This window comes from Acinonyx jubatus, chromosome B3, assembly GCF_027475565.1.
Source record: "Acinonyx jubatus isolate Ajub_Pintada_27869175 chromosome B3, VMU_Ajub_asm_v1.0, whole genome shotgun sequence".
NCBI classification, from domain to species: Eukaryota; Metazoa; Chordata; class Mammalia; order Carnivora; family Felidae; genus Acinonyx; species Acinonyx jubatus.
The window spans coordinates 62,242,429-62,256,683 of NC_069386.1; positions in this window are offsets into that span (position 1 = coordinate 62,242,429).

Here is a 14,255-nt window from a genome sequence, read left to right on the forward strand (position 1 = left end):
GGCCGCCCCCGGGCCCATAGTGGTGGTGGGGGCGGGGGGGGGGGTCGTCGGGCGGGATTTCAGGCAAACGCGTCTCCTTGAATACCTGGGCGACGTTTGACACTTGTGCACCGAGACCCTTTGCAAAGCCAGATGAGTCCGACGGGGTAAATGCGGCCAAGAGACAACCAGTCGTTAAAGAAATTCCCTCTGGGGGTATTTGGGGGCCCTCTTCCATCCATCGGGGGGGCGGGGTGTGCGACCACAAGCTCGGCCTCGCCCGCCCTTCGACCGCGCCCCTACCGGCGCTGGGTGCGGGGCGCGTCGGCCAGCAGGGCGGTGAGCGGAGCTCGCGGTCCCGCTGCCCGTCGGGGCACATTTTCTGCAGCTGCCTGGCGCGCAGAAGGTCGCTTCTCGCCCCGGCTACGGCGTTCCCACGGCTGGCCGCTTGGGGGCGGCATGCGTATTCTGATGAAGGGCACCCGGGAGGACGGCTTCTTTCTAGTCAGGAATGTTAAGGAAACTTACTCCTGTCCTCTTCCCCCAAGCCAAAACTGAAATTGTGTCTTGAAAAACAGTTTTTATGCCCACTCGTGCTTCTTAACGTGACTCCCGGTTGGAGGATTTGCGGAACCATCTGGCTCTGGGGTCTTAAACTATTTACAGAACAGACCCAGAAAGTAATACGTTACCCTCTGCCTATCATTTTATTTCCCCTTTTCCTCCCTCAACGTTCTTTTCATTTTTCAGCTCCCGAAACCGAGGTGTGGGTTACATTTCTGCGGGTGCACCAATTGCCATGAGCGCGGCTGCTTAATGCTTCTGTCATTGGAAGTCTGGTCTCCAAACCACCGTCTCAAGCCAGCATGACTCCAGCTGCCTGGAATTCCATTCATCTCTAAGGGCCGGGATGTCAGCAGCCACACTTCCCCTGCTGTGGCCCTGCACTGTCAGGCTGGCCCTGAGACACAGGACGCAGGTAGTAGCCTCACCAAATAAGGAGCTGTGCCACAGGCTGGGGAAAGCCCTTTGGTTCACCTTCCTTCTCAGTCCTCACACCTGGCAGGACTCCTAACTGCTGGAAACGCCCACGACTTTGCCTTCATCACAAGGGCCCTGTCGCTTTTCTTGTGTGGGAGTGTTGTGTGACAACGTGCACGTGTGTGCGGATTGCGGCATCCGTGTTTTCTAGTTACTCAGTATACATCAAGTGCTTCTGGAAGATGACAAGTATGTTCCTAAGACACATGTTTGTTGGTTGCTCAAATAATAACTAAACCTGACAGATAGATTTCACATGTTGAGAGACAGAAATAAAAGTTTCTATCGGATGTTTCGTCAAATCAGATTCCTATTGTGGAAGTCATAGGTAATGACTCATGCAAATAGATTTGAAGATTCCAGAGGCAGCAGCCATATATGTCCCTTTCCTTCCCTAGCTAGCTAGCATCCTGTTTGCTCCTGGAGAGGCATTTTTTTTTCTTTACAATTGCCAATAATTCTTCATAATATCAGCTACTTAGGAACAGTGTTTGGAGGGATGGCATGCTGATGCCCCCCCCCCCCCCATTCCTTTCGCTCACTTGCTATTTTTATACAGATCAGCTGGGGGCTTCAGGTCTACAAGAAACCCAGAGAAGCAGGATACATCTTTTCTTTTATAAAACAATCATCTCCCCTGGGCTTAGGCACAAGGATAGAGTAAAAGCTCCCTGGAATGCCCCTTCAGGGCTAGCTGCTTACGTGACTAAGGGACCTTAGGAATCCCTCTGGATTTTTCTTGGAACTTGGCTTCTTTCAACAAAACAAGGAGAAGAATTTCATCCTCCAACATGCTTTACAGCTAAGAAGGTGACCTGTATGGTGGCAGGGAAGAGCTGTCTTGTCAAAGAAAGCCGACAGAGGTGTAGGGGTTATTTATCTCAAACACAAAGGCCTTCCTCAGGTCACAAAGGTCCTTCTGTTGGAAGGGACCCATCACGGTGGAAGGGGTGTTAGGGCAGTTGTTAGAAACTCACACACACTCCGGCTGTTCCGTGTGTGCTGCACATATTCCCTAGAAACCTAAATAACCTCTAGGAAGCTTTGAGAGAAGCAGGAATGAAAAAAAGAGTAAGAAAGCCTACACCTTTAATTGGGGGGATATTGTCCCTCTTGTGTGTGTATATCCACATTTACAAATGCTGGGATTTCAGGCCAATAATCTGACATGGACCTGAGTGATGGGTGTTCCAGGGAGACGGTCCAGCTTTCTCTTTGCCAAGTTGCCATCCTTGAGGATTATGTATTTAAAATTAAATTGTAAGGCATATGGCATTTTGCTGTAGGATTTCCTTTTTCCAAGTTCCCCTAATTGGATGTGGGATTGACCTAAAAACACTGCCAGTAAATAGGAGGAAAGGACTGTCAGTAATACCTAGTTTAAAAAATTTTTTTTTCAACGTTTATTTATTTTTGGGACAGAGAGAGACAGAGCATGAACGGGGGAGGGGCAGAGAGAGAGAGGGAGACACAGAATCGGAAACAGGCTCCAGGCTCTGAGCCATCGGCCCAGAGCCTGACGCGGGGCTCGAACTCCCGGACCGCGAGATCGTGACCTGGCTGAAGTCGGATGCTTAACTGACTGCGCCACCCAGGTGCCCCAGTAATACCTAGTTTAAAAATGACATGCAATTAAGGAGAGCAAGATAATTGAGAAAAAATTTTGCTTATCTAGCAAAGAACAGCAAGGTGGGCTGTGATTTTGTGCAGGGATTCAAAAAAATACATTGCAGGTGTTTAGCCGTGGAAAATTTCTTCGAAGTGAGCAGCACCCAAAAATCGTGGAATTCTAGAGTAGACCAAAATCATAGCGTCTCTAAAATGAAGACATCACAAATTCATCGCCTCTGAATATTTTCCCTAGCTCATAGCTCAAAGTTGTTTCAGTTCAGCTGCCTTGATGGTCAGGGCCAGAAGGAAGTTTCCAGCGGATTTTTCTTATTCTTCAGTCAAACACCCATCCCCCTCCTTCATGAGATGTTCTCCAGTGGCTTTATGTTCCACTGTTTCTTCTTTCTGTGAAACTTTGAAACATGCATTATGCCTGCCATGTAACTCATCTGCTTACGTTCTTTAGTGTTCAGTTTTTCCGAATAACTTTTATTTTCTTATATATAAGGACTCTATTGTAAGTACCCAAAGGCTTGGGCTTGGGAAGGGCTGTAATAGTTGAATTGCCAAATCCCTTTGTGCGCACGTGAATTTATGGCACAAAAGGACTGGACTACCCACCACCTCCCTAACCACTTGTGCCATTTCACGTAGATATGCCGTAGCTCCTGGGGTGCATGAGGGAACTCCCATACATTGCACCCCTCCCCACAGGACTGAGGCTGTACTCTCTGGGAACTGATCTCAGTAAGAAGGAGTAGAACTATTGGCTTCAGGATAACTGCCTTCACTTGATCTTACCCAAAAGGCCGAGAAGCAACAAGGATAACTGCCTTCTCCACGACCATCGTCCCCTTCCCAGACAGTGATTGATTTTGGAATTTGCATGTTATCCAATTCTGGCCAATGAAAAGTTTGCTGAAGGCTTCTGGGAAAAGTGCTTTCTTATTTTTGAGAAAGAGCTCTGTGAAATCAGGCTTTCTCTGGTTCCATTAGGACGTGAACAAGAATGCGATAAGCGCTGTTGGCCACTAGGGGAGCCAAACTTAGCAAGAGACCAACGCTGGAGAAGAAAGAGCAGAGACATAAAAAGAATGTAGTGTGTTAGAATACGTTTTTGAGCTTCTAAGGCTACCAGTCCTGAAGGCTGTCATATCTCCAGATTTCTCTGGCTATGTGCTGCTTATTTAAGCCACTTTGTTCCTGTTACTGAGAGCCACAAACGTCCCAACGCGTGCAGCTCTTTTCCATCTGTCTGAATTGCCTTTTCACTCATACTTTGCTTGCACCTCTTCTGGCTTCTTTAGGATAAGAGAAATGAGAATAGGTCATAGGATAAAATATTTTAAGGACTCTGCACAGACATTATTCAAATGCTTTCTGGAGAAGTTGTGCCATTCTCTCTTTTCCTGTGCCTTTGCCAGCAGCCCACTAATTGCAGATACCCGGCACTGCTGAGATACATACAAAGGAAAGGCTATTGGGGAGTAGCTCACCCCGAGGGAAGGAGTTAGCAAATGGACCTGCTAGGAAATCGAGGACATGGGGTGAGAAGATGGAAAGACGAGGTGGTGAGATCTCTGCCTCTGGGCCCAGAGATGGAAGTGGGGAGGGTTAGCAAGAAAGGGATGTGAGGGGACTCCTCTTAGCAGAAATAATGACAGGCCTCCAATGCCATCTTTGACAAAAGACCCGTTGGTCCTCTGGGCGGGGGTGCAGGGCTAACTTGGGTGGACGGTGAAAAAAAGCCTTGTGTTTCGCAGCAGCCTCTTCAGCTCCCCTTTCACACTCTTCTCTCTGTCCAACTTTTATTTTCCGCTTTCTTGAAGTAAAACTGACAAGTAAAATGGTCAGATATTGGCAATACACGTGCAACGTGCTGATTTGAAATATGTGCATATTGCAAAAGGGTTCCCTCCATCGAGTTAATGAACACATCCATCACGCCCCATGGTTACCTTTCTGGTGCGTGTGAGAATACTTACGTTCTATTCTCCTAGCAAATGCCAATTATATAATATCGTAGCATCAACTGTTGTCACCATGTCATGCATCAGATCCTCAGACCTTAAACTCTGCGCAACTTTTATGCTTTATCATCTCAATGTCCTTCCGGAGCATTCATGAGTATGGGCTGGTTTGGGTTTCAGTGCGGGAACTTTTTCTTTTCTGTGTTTGCCACCTCACAAGAAGGGTGCACTTCCAAAGGCAGCCTTACAGATAAGGGGAAGGGAAATCACCGGTCGATGTAAGTGTAATGCATCCGAAGAACACCTCCCTCCCAGTCTCTTCTTTCTTTCCCAGCGCTTGAAATTCCTCCAAAAATAAAATCCTGGAACTTTTTAAGTCAGAAAAAAGAGCCATCTAGTCCAGCCACTCAGTTAATGGATGAGGAAGTTGGTTCAGAGAGGTGAAGTGACTTGAGAAAGGTCACAGAGCCTGTTGGTGGTGGAAATCCAGAAAACAGCTCTGGGGCCCTGACCTCCAGTTCAGTCTTTCCCTTGATAGCACTCTGCTGTTCGAGATTCATTTCATATGGTTTCAAAGATGTTTCAGTATTAAAATCAGCAGAAGAGCTTTCCAATTTGCCTTTTACGAACAGGGTATGAGAGGTGGGAGACCAGGAGGTGAAGGGAAGAGGGAGGAGGGAAGGGCAGAGCAGAAGATGCTGAACACAGCTTGTTGACCAAAGCTGCGTCTGTTTTTCTTTCTGTTCTCCTCAGAGTCCCTGACTCTTGTGGTTTCCTGACTCTCTCCCTTGACTTTTCTGTAATACTTACTTCTGCTTCTGGGAGAGGTGCTACATTTTGGCTCGATGCTGGGATTGCCAAGTGCTTTAGAAATGCACCATCACTTCAGATTTACCCAGCCTTGGACACGATGGAGAATCACTTTGTTTTTTTAAAAAAAAATTTTTTTTAATGTTTATTTATTTTTGAGACAGAGAGAGACAGAGCATGAACAGGGGAGGGGCAGAGAGAGAGAGGGAGACACAGAATCTGAAACAGGTTCCAGGCTCTGAGCTGTCAGCACAGAGTCCGACGCGGGGCTCAAACTCATGACCATGAGATCATGACCTGAGCCGAAGTCGGATGCTTAACCGACTGAGCCACCTGGGCGCCCCTAAGAATCACTTTGATTCTTATGGGACTAGAGGAACTCTGACCTGCAGGCTCTCCAGGAACTATGAAAGAATCCTTAAGCCCATCAGCAACCAAATCTTTTGTAGAGTGAGATGTTTAGTTGTTCTGCTCACAACTGAAGGGCCCAGGGAGGACCTGGGTCATGTCTGAGACCCTCACAGGTGGTTCAAGGCCTGGAAAAAGAACAGACAAGTTAGCTTGCAGTGGAATAGAATGTGCTTTAATTCTGTACATTTTTTCCTTATTGAGGGTGTAAAGGTGTTGGTCTATTTATTTTTACAACGTGTGTGGAGTAATGGCAGTATCTTTGGAAATAACGGTTTCCTAAAAGTGAGGATTATGACACTTTGGAATGTTCCTGGGATGGGTCATGAAATGTTTTCTGGATGTCTTTACCAATGGCATGGATGGTAGTTGATCTGGAAGTAGGTGGCTTCCAGGGGTCCCTGTCACTAAGGAAGTCTATGACACTGCAAAGCTATGAAACGATAGTTTCCAGGACTTCCGTGAGGGAGTTTGTTCCTGATGCTGATTAAACACATTCCTCCCAAAGAATTTAACTTTTCTGAGGTTCAACATGCTACTTCAAGCCACCCATTTATAAATTATAATTTTTCAAATTTTCTGAACAGTCTTCACATGTGCAGTCCAGATCAAGTGATCTTTCCAAGTTTTCTGTTATTTTTTTTTTCCTGGAAGAAAATTATGAGAGTCAGTTAAAAAGAGTAAGACAAGCAAACATAAAGAAAACTCCAACTATTGTGTGGAGAAATTTGAAGATTGCATATGACATGGAGATTGGTGTCCAATTTCAGTCTGGATGAAAAACTCACATGCCACTGGGGAATGTGGACACTGACCAAATGGCAGGGCCACCGGGCATTTGTTTTAAGTGATATCGGTCTCTTGGGAGATGGTTTTTTCCCCATTTTCCCCCTTTTATATTGGTGAGATCATGACAACTGGCATTTTGCAGAGCCGAGCCAAGAGAACTCTCACTCTTTCTAATTTAAGAGGATGAGTGTATAGTCTGAAGAAAGCTTGTAAATGTTATTATGACACACAGATAACCACTGCTGCTTCCCAGGGAAGAGGTGTACACGGAAGAAATGTCTTCTTTTTTTCTCTTCCTCCCTTTCTTCTTTATTTTCTTCCCCTTCCCTTCTTCTCTTTCATTTTCTCTTCTTTCCCCTGCCTCCTCCCCCTCTCTTCTCCTTCTCATCTTTTTTTTAAACTATTTTTTTTAAAGTTTATTTATTTTTGAGACAGAGAGAGACAGGGCATGAATGGGGGAGGGTCAGAGAGAGAGGGAGACACAGAATCGGAAGCAGGCTCCAGGCTCTGAGCCATCAGCCCAGAGCCCGACGCGGGGCTCGAACTCACGCACCGCGAGATTGTGACCTGAGCTGAAGTCGGACGCTTAACCGACTGAGCCACCCAGGCGCCCCTCTTCTCCTTCTCATCTTAATGAGTTAGATGCTCATTACCCAATGACCTTGAGTCCCCTTGCTTGAGTTTGAAGTCCTGACTTCCATCAGAATTCAACCTACTGCCCCCATCCCTCTTTGTCCCAAGGTGTCCCAAGGCAGAGGGCACCTTCTGGCTTCCCCTTCCTGTTTCCCTTGTCAGTCTGTCCGTCCTTCCTTAAGGCTTGGGGCTTGGCACCTTGAGCCTCATGGTCTTGTCAAACCTGGGAGGTAAGGGTTGGATTCATGGTAGGAGGTGTGGGTGGGGGATGGAGGTGGATTTATCAACAAGCTGATGGAACTTTAGTTTCAGGGCTCCTCCTGTGCCTGGGCTCCTTCCAAGGCCCTGGAGAGGCTCTAGCAATGACTCACGGTTGTACGTTCACTAACATGCACAAAAGTAAGATTTTAGGGGTGCTTGAGTGGCTCAGTTGGTTAAGCGTCTGGCTCTTGGTTTCAGCTCAGGCCATGATCTCACAGTTGGTGGGATCAAGTCCCTCATCTGTCACTGCAGAGCCTGCTTGGGTTTCTCTCTCTCTCCCCCTCTCTCTGCACCTCCCCTGCGCGCTCTCTCTCAAAATAAATAAATAAACATTTGAGAAAAAACAAAAAACAGAAGTAAGATTTTAACCACAGCGCCGCCGACGTTTTCACCGTAATTTGCCTCTGTCATACTTCTCATGTTGGAGAGTTACAGTGGCCACAGGCAGGTTTTGGATCTGGTGAAAGGGATGTGGTAGAGAGATATATTTGTGTAGTGAAGTAATTGCTAGCCCTCCTTGCATTGGGAGAGCTTCCATGAACGTTGCTATTGCCTACCTGGTGTCCTAGAATGAAGGTTCAGGGTTAGAGGTGACCTCGTGGCGTGTGTCCTATAGTGTCTGACGTGGGATACATGTGTGTAATGGGGCAGAAACAAAGGTTTAAATGTATGGAGCCACAAGGTAGTCTGTGGAAAAGCACTGCAGAAGTGTATAATACAAATACTCTATTATTTTTTCTGGATTTCGTGATGTTTGTGGTATTTGTGAAGTATTTTTTAGTTTGCTGTGACTTTTCTCATTGCAAACGAACATCCGTTTTCCCCTGATTTTGAACTCATAAGTTTGTAATACTTTTCCTACGTAGGACTTCCCAAACTATATACGTTTTAGGCCCACCTAACTTGACTCTTCCCCTGGAGGAGAGGCATCTGAGAGGGAATGAGGAGGGAGGGAGAGTGGGGAGCACTCCCCAGGATAACAGAGGCAGGCATGTCAAAGATCATCAGGACAGTGGGCATAGGATCTCCATCTTTTGGTGCCTGTGCTTATGTGTATGTGTGGTAGGCATTGCTAAGTGCACGATGTCAGGAATACCATAGACACTGACCCTTCTACAGACATTGGAGAAAAAAATGAAGCCAGAAGGGGGAAAGGAAAGTATGACCTGGCTTTGCTAGTTATTCTAATAATCTACATGAATTGCTTACTGCCGATACCTCATTACTGTAGAGCAGAATAATAATTACGTAACCCAACTAATGTTGCAGATGAACTTGTCTAAGTTTTCATTATAACGTCACAGGTTTTCTACATGTGATAGTCTTGCAAAGTTTGAGGAGTGAGCTCCATCAACACGAGCTTTAGCTGATCCAAGATTTCAGTATCTCAAATCATGGTGCCTCCAATGTGCATGTGTGTACGTGTCTCAACATCCTGTTCTTAAATGCTCCCTGCTCTTAAAAACAAATGGGCTCTATACTCTTAGTGATCAGAGTTGAGAGTTACCTTTAGGCTAATTACCTCTCTTTCGGTAATTTGGAAGATGTGGCAGGTTACGTGCACCCTGTGAGATACATTGTTGTTGTTGTTGTTGTTGCCGTTTGCCAAATCTTTTCTATTTATGGATGTAAACCACATTTAACGTAGTGTTTATTATTTCAGTGTGCACAGAGAGTGTTTATGTTTTCCTGTACATACATGCTCTGAAAATGTATTTCATTACCTATGTAGTATGTATCATGTTTTGAGTGCCTGCTATGTGCCAAAGACCCACTATGTATCCACCAGGCCTGTGAAGGAGAGGGACCCACAAATACCCAATGCTTACTGCAAGGGTAAGCATGAATGTGTGGGAGTGCTGAGTAGGGGTCTGGGCTGGCTTGGTTGTGTGGGGAGGCTTGGGGGCGCAGAGTCACAGAGATGTATAAGCTGAGTCTTGAAGGACTCTGTTCAGAAAGGCTTGGACATTTCCATACAGAAGAAAGACTAACTAATATATTAACATTCACACCTAGCCTTTTTGCTTCCACTAAGCCCTTTTAGGATCTGGACAAGAGAATCTGACCAGTCATAAGGGTCCCAGAGAGGAACATCGGTAGTTTTGATTCTCCCCAGTGTATTTCGGAAGGATTGTTCTTTCAACTCTTTCTTGCCTTCTCTTGCCTTCTGTGTTAAGACAATACCACAGAGCCAGGTGAGCAATTAACCAAAGCCAGTAATTAACTTTCTCCTTGGACGGGTATAATGAAATGAGCTTTCTTGGCTGCTGAAACTTACTGTGGATTGTTCTGTCTGATAACTCCTTTGTTGGCAGTTTTGCTGGCAACATAGATACCACTTTTCCTGAGCTTTAATTAGTCAAAAATCACAGAAGCTCAAATCAGGGTACCTTCAATTTGTTTGTACATCAATATCCTGCTCTTAAATGCTCCATTTCTCTTAGCACAGTGTCTTGAACTTGATAGGTACACAGTCAACTTTCGTGAATGAAGGTGTGGATGAATAAATGAATGAATATCCAGGATAAGCTTTATTATCAACATAAGTAAGTCTCAAAGTATGGGCGGTATGGAAATAGTTAAATTTTTGTTCTTTCTTTTCTTGATCTGCTTCATTATGCTACTCCCTCTGCACCCACCCCCAAAAGAAAAATCAATACCCACTCACAAAAACACTTTAAATTCCAAAGAGAGAGGAATCAGTTAGTTCTTGGTCTATTTTTAAGCTCACAGGGGTTTTAAGACTAATTCTCTGTGAAAATGCATCTAATTCAGAAAACATGCTTTGCAGAGGCCCAAGAACAACACATATTTTCTTTGAACAGTTTAGGTTTAAAACACACACACACAAAACTCAAAGAAAAAAAAAAAAACTCTCCGACCACAGTTATGGCTAAATGGCAAACACAGAGGAATGAATTACCCCGGATGACATCCATAAAAAAACAACAGTGCCTCTCCTGGCTAGCTGGGCCTGGTTGGGGAGGATATGTGGGCCAGATTCAGGCACAAGAGTCTTGTTCCCCTCTTGGTCCCCCAACCAGGGAAGTTTCCACTGCCTTGTATTAGGATGCTGATCTTAATAGCCTAGCTGAGTTGTTGTGCGAAACGGAGATGGACAGAGCAAGACATGCCCAGATGACCCTCTGATGAATCACTGCCAAGGCTGGGGGATCCCTGCCAAGGTGAAAGGTTGCACAGGTAGCACAACTTGGCCCAGGCATGTCTCTAGTAAAGGCCCAGCTGTGTTTTCTTTTCTTGATACCTCTCTCCACCACCATGGATTATGAGTCTAGAGTGAAACAGAAAATTGTTGTCTCCTAACTTAAAGCCCCAACAACTAGGAATACGTATTGTATTCATCTTCCAGTGTGACATTAATAGGTTTAGAGATTCAATCTAAAGAAAAAGAATTCTTACGCTGAAAATTATGGAATGAATTATAGGAGTTACTTAAAAATTTTTTTAATGTTTATTTTTGAAAGAAAGAGAGTGTGAGTGGGGGAGGGTCAGAGAGAGAGACACACACACACACACAGAATCTGAAACAGGCTCCAGGCTCTGAGCTGTCAGCACAGAGCCCAACGTGGGGCTCAAACCTGGGAATGGCGAGATCATGACCTGAGCTGAAGTCAGATGCTTAAGCAACTGAGCCACGCAGGCGCTCCAGGGGTTACTTTACAACATCCATTTGGTGGTGGGGATGAACATGAGTGTGATCTTGAGAAATCTTTTTTCTCTAGAACTCTGTTTCTTCATCTGTATTAGATGATTGCTACAGTACATTCCAGTTATGATATAATATAAATCTCAAATTCCTCTCTTCCTTGCTTTGGGTCCAAGATGCCTAAATGTAGGTTGGCCAGCTGGTCAACCTGTGATTGACTATGTAAGAAAGGAGACGACTACGCTGTATGTGCTTTCTGGACATCCGAGAATTGGTAGATGACTTGACTGTAAAGCAACCAATTCTGACCACTTTAAGCATAGATGGGAATTATTTCAAGAATTATCTGTGACGAAATGCACCAAATCTCTGGGAGGCAGACGACCACCTAAAATAATAAAATATATGGGCGCGTGGGTGGCTCCGTCGATTAAGCATCCAACTTCGGTTCAGGTCATGATCTCACGGTTCGTGGGTTCGAGCCCTGCATCAGGCTCTGTGCTGACAGCTCAGAGTCTGGAGCCTGCTTCGGATTCTGTGTCTCCCTCTTTCTCTGCCCCTCCCCCGCTCATGCTCTGTCTCTCTCTCTCTCTCTCTCAAAAATAAATAAACATTAAATAAATTTAAAAAATAAAATAATAAAATACAGCCAAACCCCACTCCAGGTTGCTCCAGTAAGGACCCTGCTGAGTTTAGGGATAGCTGGAGCATATGTTTGGTGTTGCATCCTGAACGTTGCTGTAGAAGCAGTCCTGAGTGTGGCTTCTCTACTGATGTAATTGGCTGCCCCTAGAGTTGAAGCTGGCACACGCGTGATATTGTACTGCGTATGCTGAAATATGGGGAGCAATACAGATACTGCAAAGAAAGAGCCCAGTTATATAAGTCCCCACCTCCCAGTGGAAAAGCCAGAAACTTATTTCACCAGCCTCCCTTGCTAGTAGCTTCTGTCAGTTGGTGCCCTCATACCTGACTGATGGCAAAGCCAGTGGTGTAAAGAGGTGGCAAAACTACTGATTAGCATCCTAAAAATCAGTAATGGGTCCTTCCTGTGAAAATTAGTGACTTACGAATTAACAAGATGGACGTTAGATGTGCCACTTTGATGCAATCAGCAATTAGGATGTTATTATGGACTGAATCATGTTTCCCCAAAATTCATGGGTTGACTCTCTAACCTTTAGTGTCTCAGAATGTGGCTGTCTTTGGGCACAGGGCCCTTAAAGAAATGAGTAAGTTAGGGGCGCCTGGGTGGCTCAGTCGGTTAAGCGGCCGACTTCAGATCAGGTCACGATCTCGCGGTCTGTGAGTTCGAGCCCCGCGTCGGGCTCTGGGCTGATGACTCAGAGCCTGGAGCCTGCTTCCAATTCTGTGTCTCCCTCTCTCTCTGCCCCTCCCCCGTTCATGCTCTGTCTCTCTCTGTCTCAAAAATAAATAAAACGTTAAAAAAAAAATTAAAAAAAAAAGAAATGAGTAAGTTAAACTGAGGCCCTTTAGAGTGGGCTCTGATCCAATATGACTGGTGTCCTTATAAGAAGAGGGAATTTGGACACACGGTGGGACACTAGGGATGTGCATGAACAGAGGATACAACGTGTGAGGACGCAGCAAGCAGGGTGGCCTTCTGAGGATTCAGGAGAAACCAAACCTGCTGACATCTTGATTTTGGACTCCTAGCCTCCAGAACTGTGAGAAAAGAAGTTTCTCCTATTTAAGTCTGCCAGTTTGTAGTACTTTTTCTTATGGAAGACCTAGAAAATTAATATAGTTACATAGATTGACTAAAATATTAGAGCCATTCTATGAGCTGTAATAAAGAGAACATAAGAATCCAGCAAAGCCTGTAGTCTTTCCCTTAGGGACAGTGCCTGAGACTTGACTCCTCAATTGTCCTGTATCCAGCCACTTTGTTTTAATTTTTTTTTAATGTTTATTTACTTTTGAGAGAGAGAGAGAGATAGAGCCCAAGTTGGGGAGGGGCAGAGAGAGAGGGAGACACAGAATCTGAAACAGGCTCCAGGCTGTGAGCTGTCAGCACAGAGCCAGATGCGGCGCTCGAACTCACGAGGGGTGAGATCATGACCTGAGCTGAAGTCAGACGCTTAACCCACTGAGCCACCCAGGTGCCCCTCCAGCCACTTAGTTGAAGGATTTCTAGTTGAAGGATGTCTGATATGGACTCTGAGGTTTTTGGAATCCTTCCTCTGGAATGTTGTCAGGTATGCCTTGAAGAAACACTTCACTCAAGGTGCTAGTGACAACATCTAAAAAGACAGAAAATTAGGACTTCTCTGGCATTACCTAACATGCTGTAAGAGCTCTTAATAAATTTTTATCTAATAAACGCCTGCATATGAAACAGAATTTGGTCCAAGACTTGGTTTCATTACAGTTGGTAGTATGATAATGCTTAAGGGTCAATTTACTACAGGTGTTTACTTACAGGTGCTGAGGATCCCTTACAAGGACAAATCTTAGTATTAGCGACCAAATGGAGAAATGGGCTCCATATTAGGTATGAGGAGTTAGTTTCCCGTGATCCAAATGGTGGCCTTCCCCTCATCTGCTCATTTTAAATGAGGTTGTCTTTTCAACTAAACACTGATTTATGTTTTTCTTTCCCTTAGAGAGTCCCAAAATATGTGTCACAAAAGATTTCTCAAAAAATAGCGTTCTGTGATTACATACATTTGGGAAACAGCTAAGTGCATATTTAATATTGCATTGGAGATTCAGAATGCATATTAATATCATGTTAAAGATATAGTGAAGTCTATATAAAGAACATAGTTTAAACTTATTTAACTTAGCATAGCCACATGACCACAGATCTTTTTTTCTCTTTCAGGACGCTTGTTAGTATCCCAAGGAACTGTTGTTCCATGGACCATGCTATCTAAAGTGCGGTTCTAGAAGGATATTTATACCTGTGATTAGATTTGCTCCCTTTTTCTTCACATGACAGAGAGAGCTCTTTGGCTATTCACATATGCAGGCAAATGAAGGCCGGACATGGTTTTACATCTACAGTGAACCAAAAAACTGATAGAATTAATTGTATATCATCTCCTCAGATTTGGTGGTTT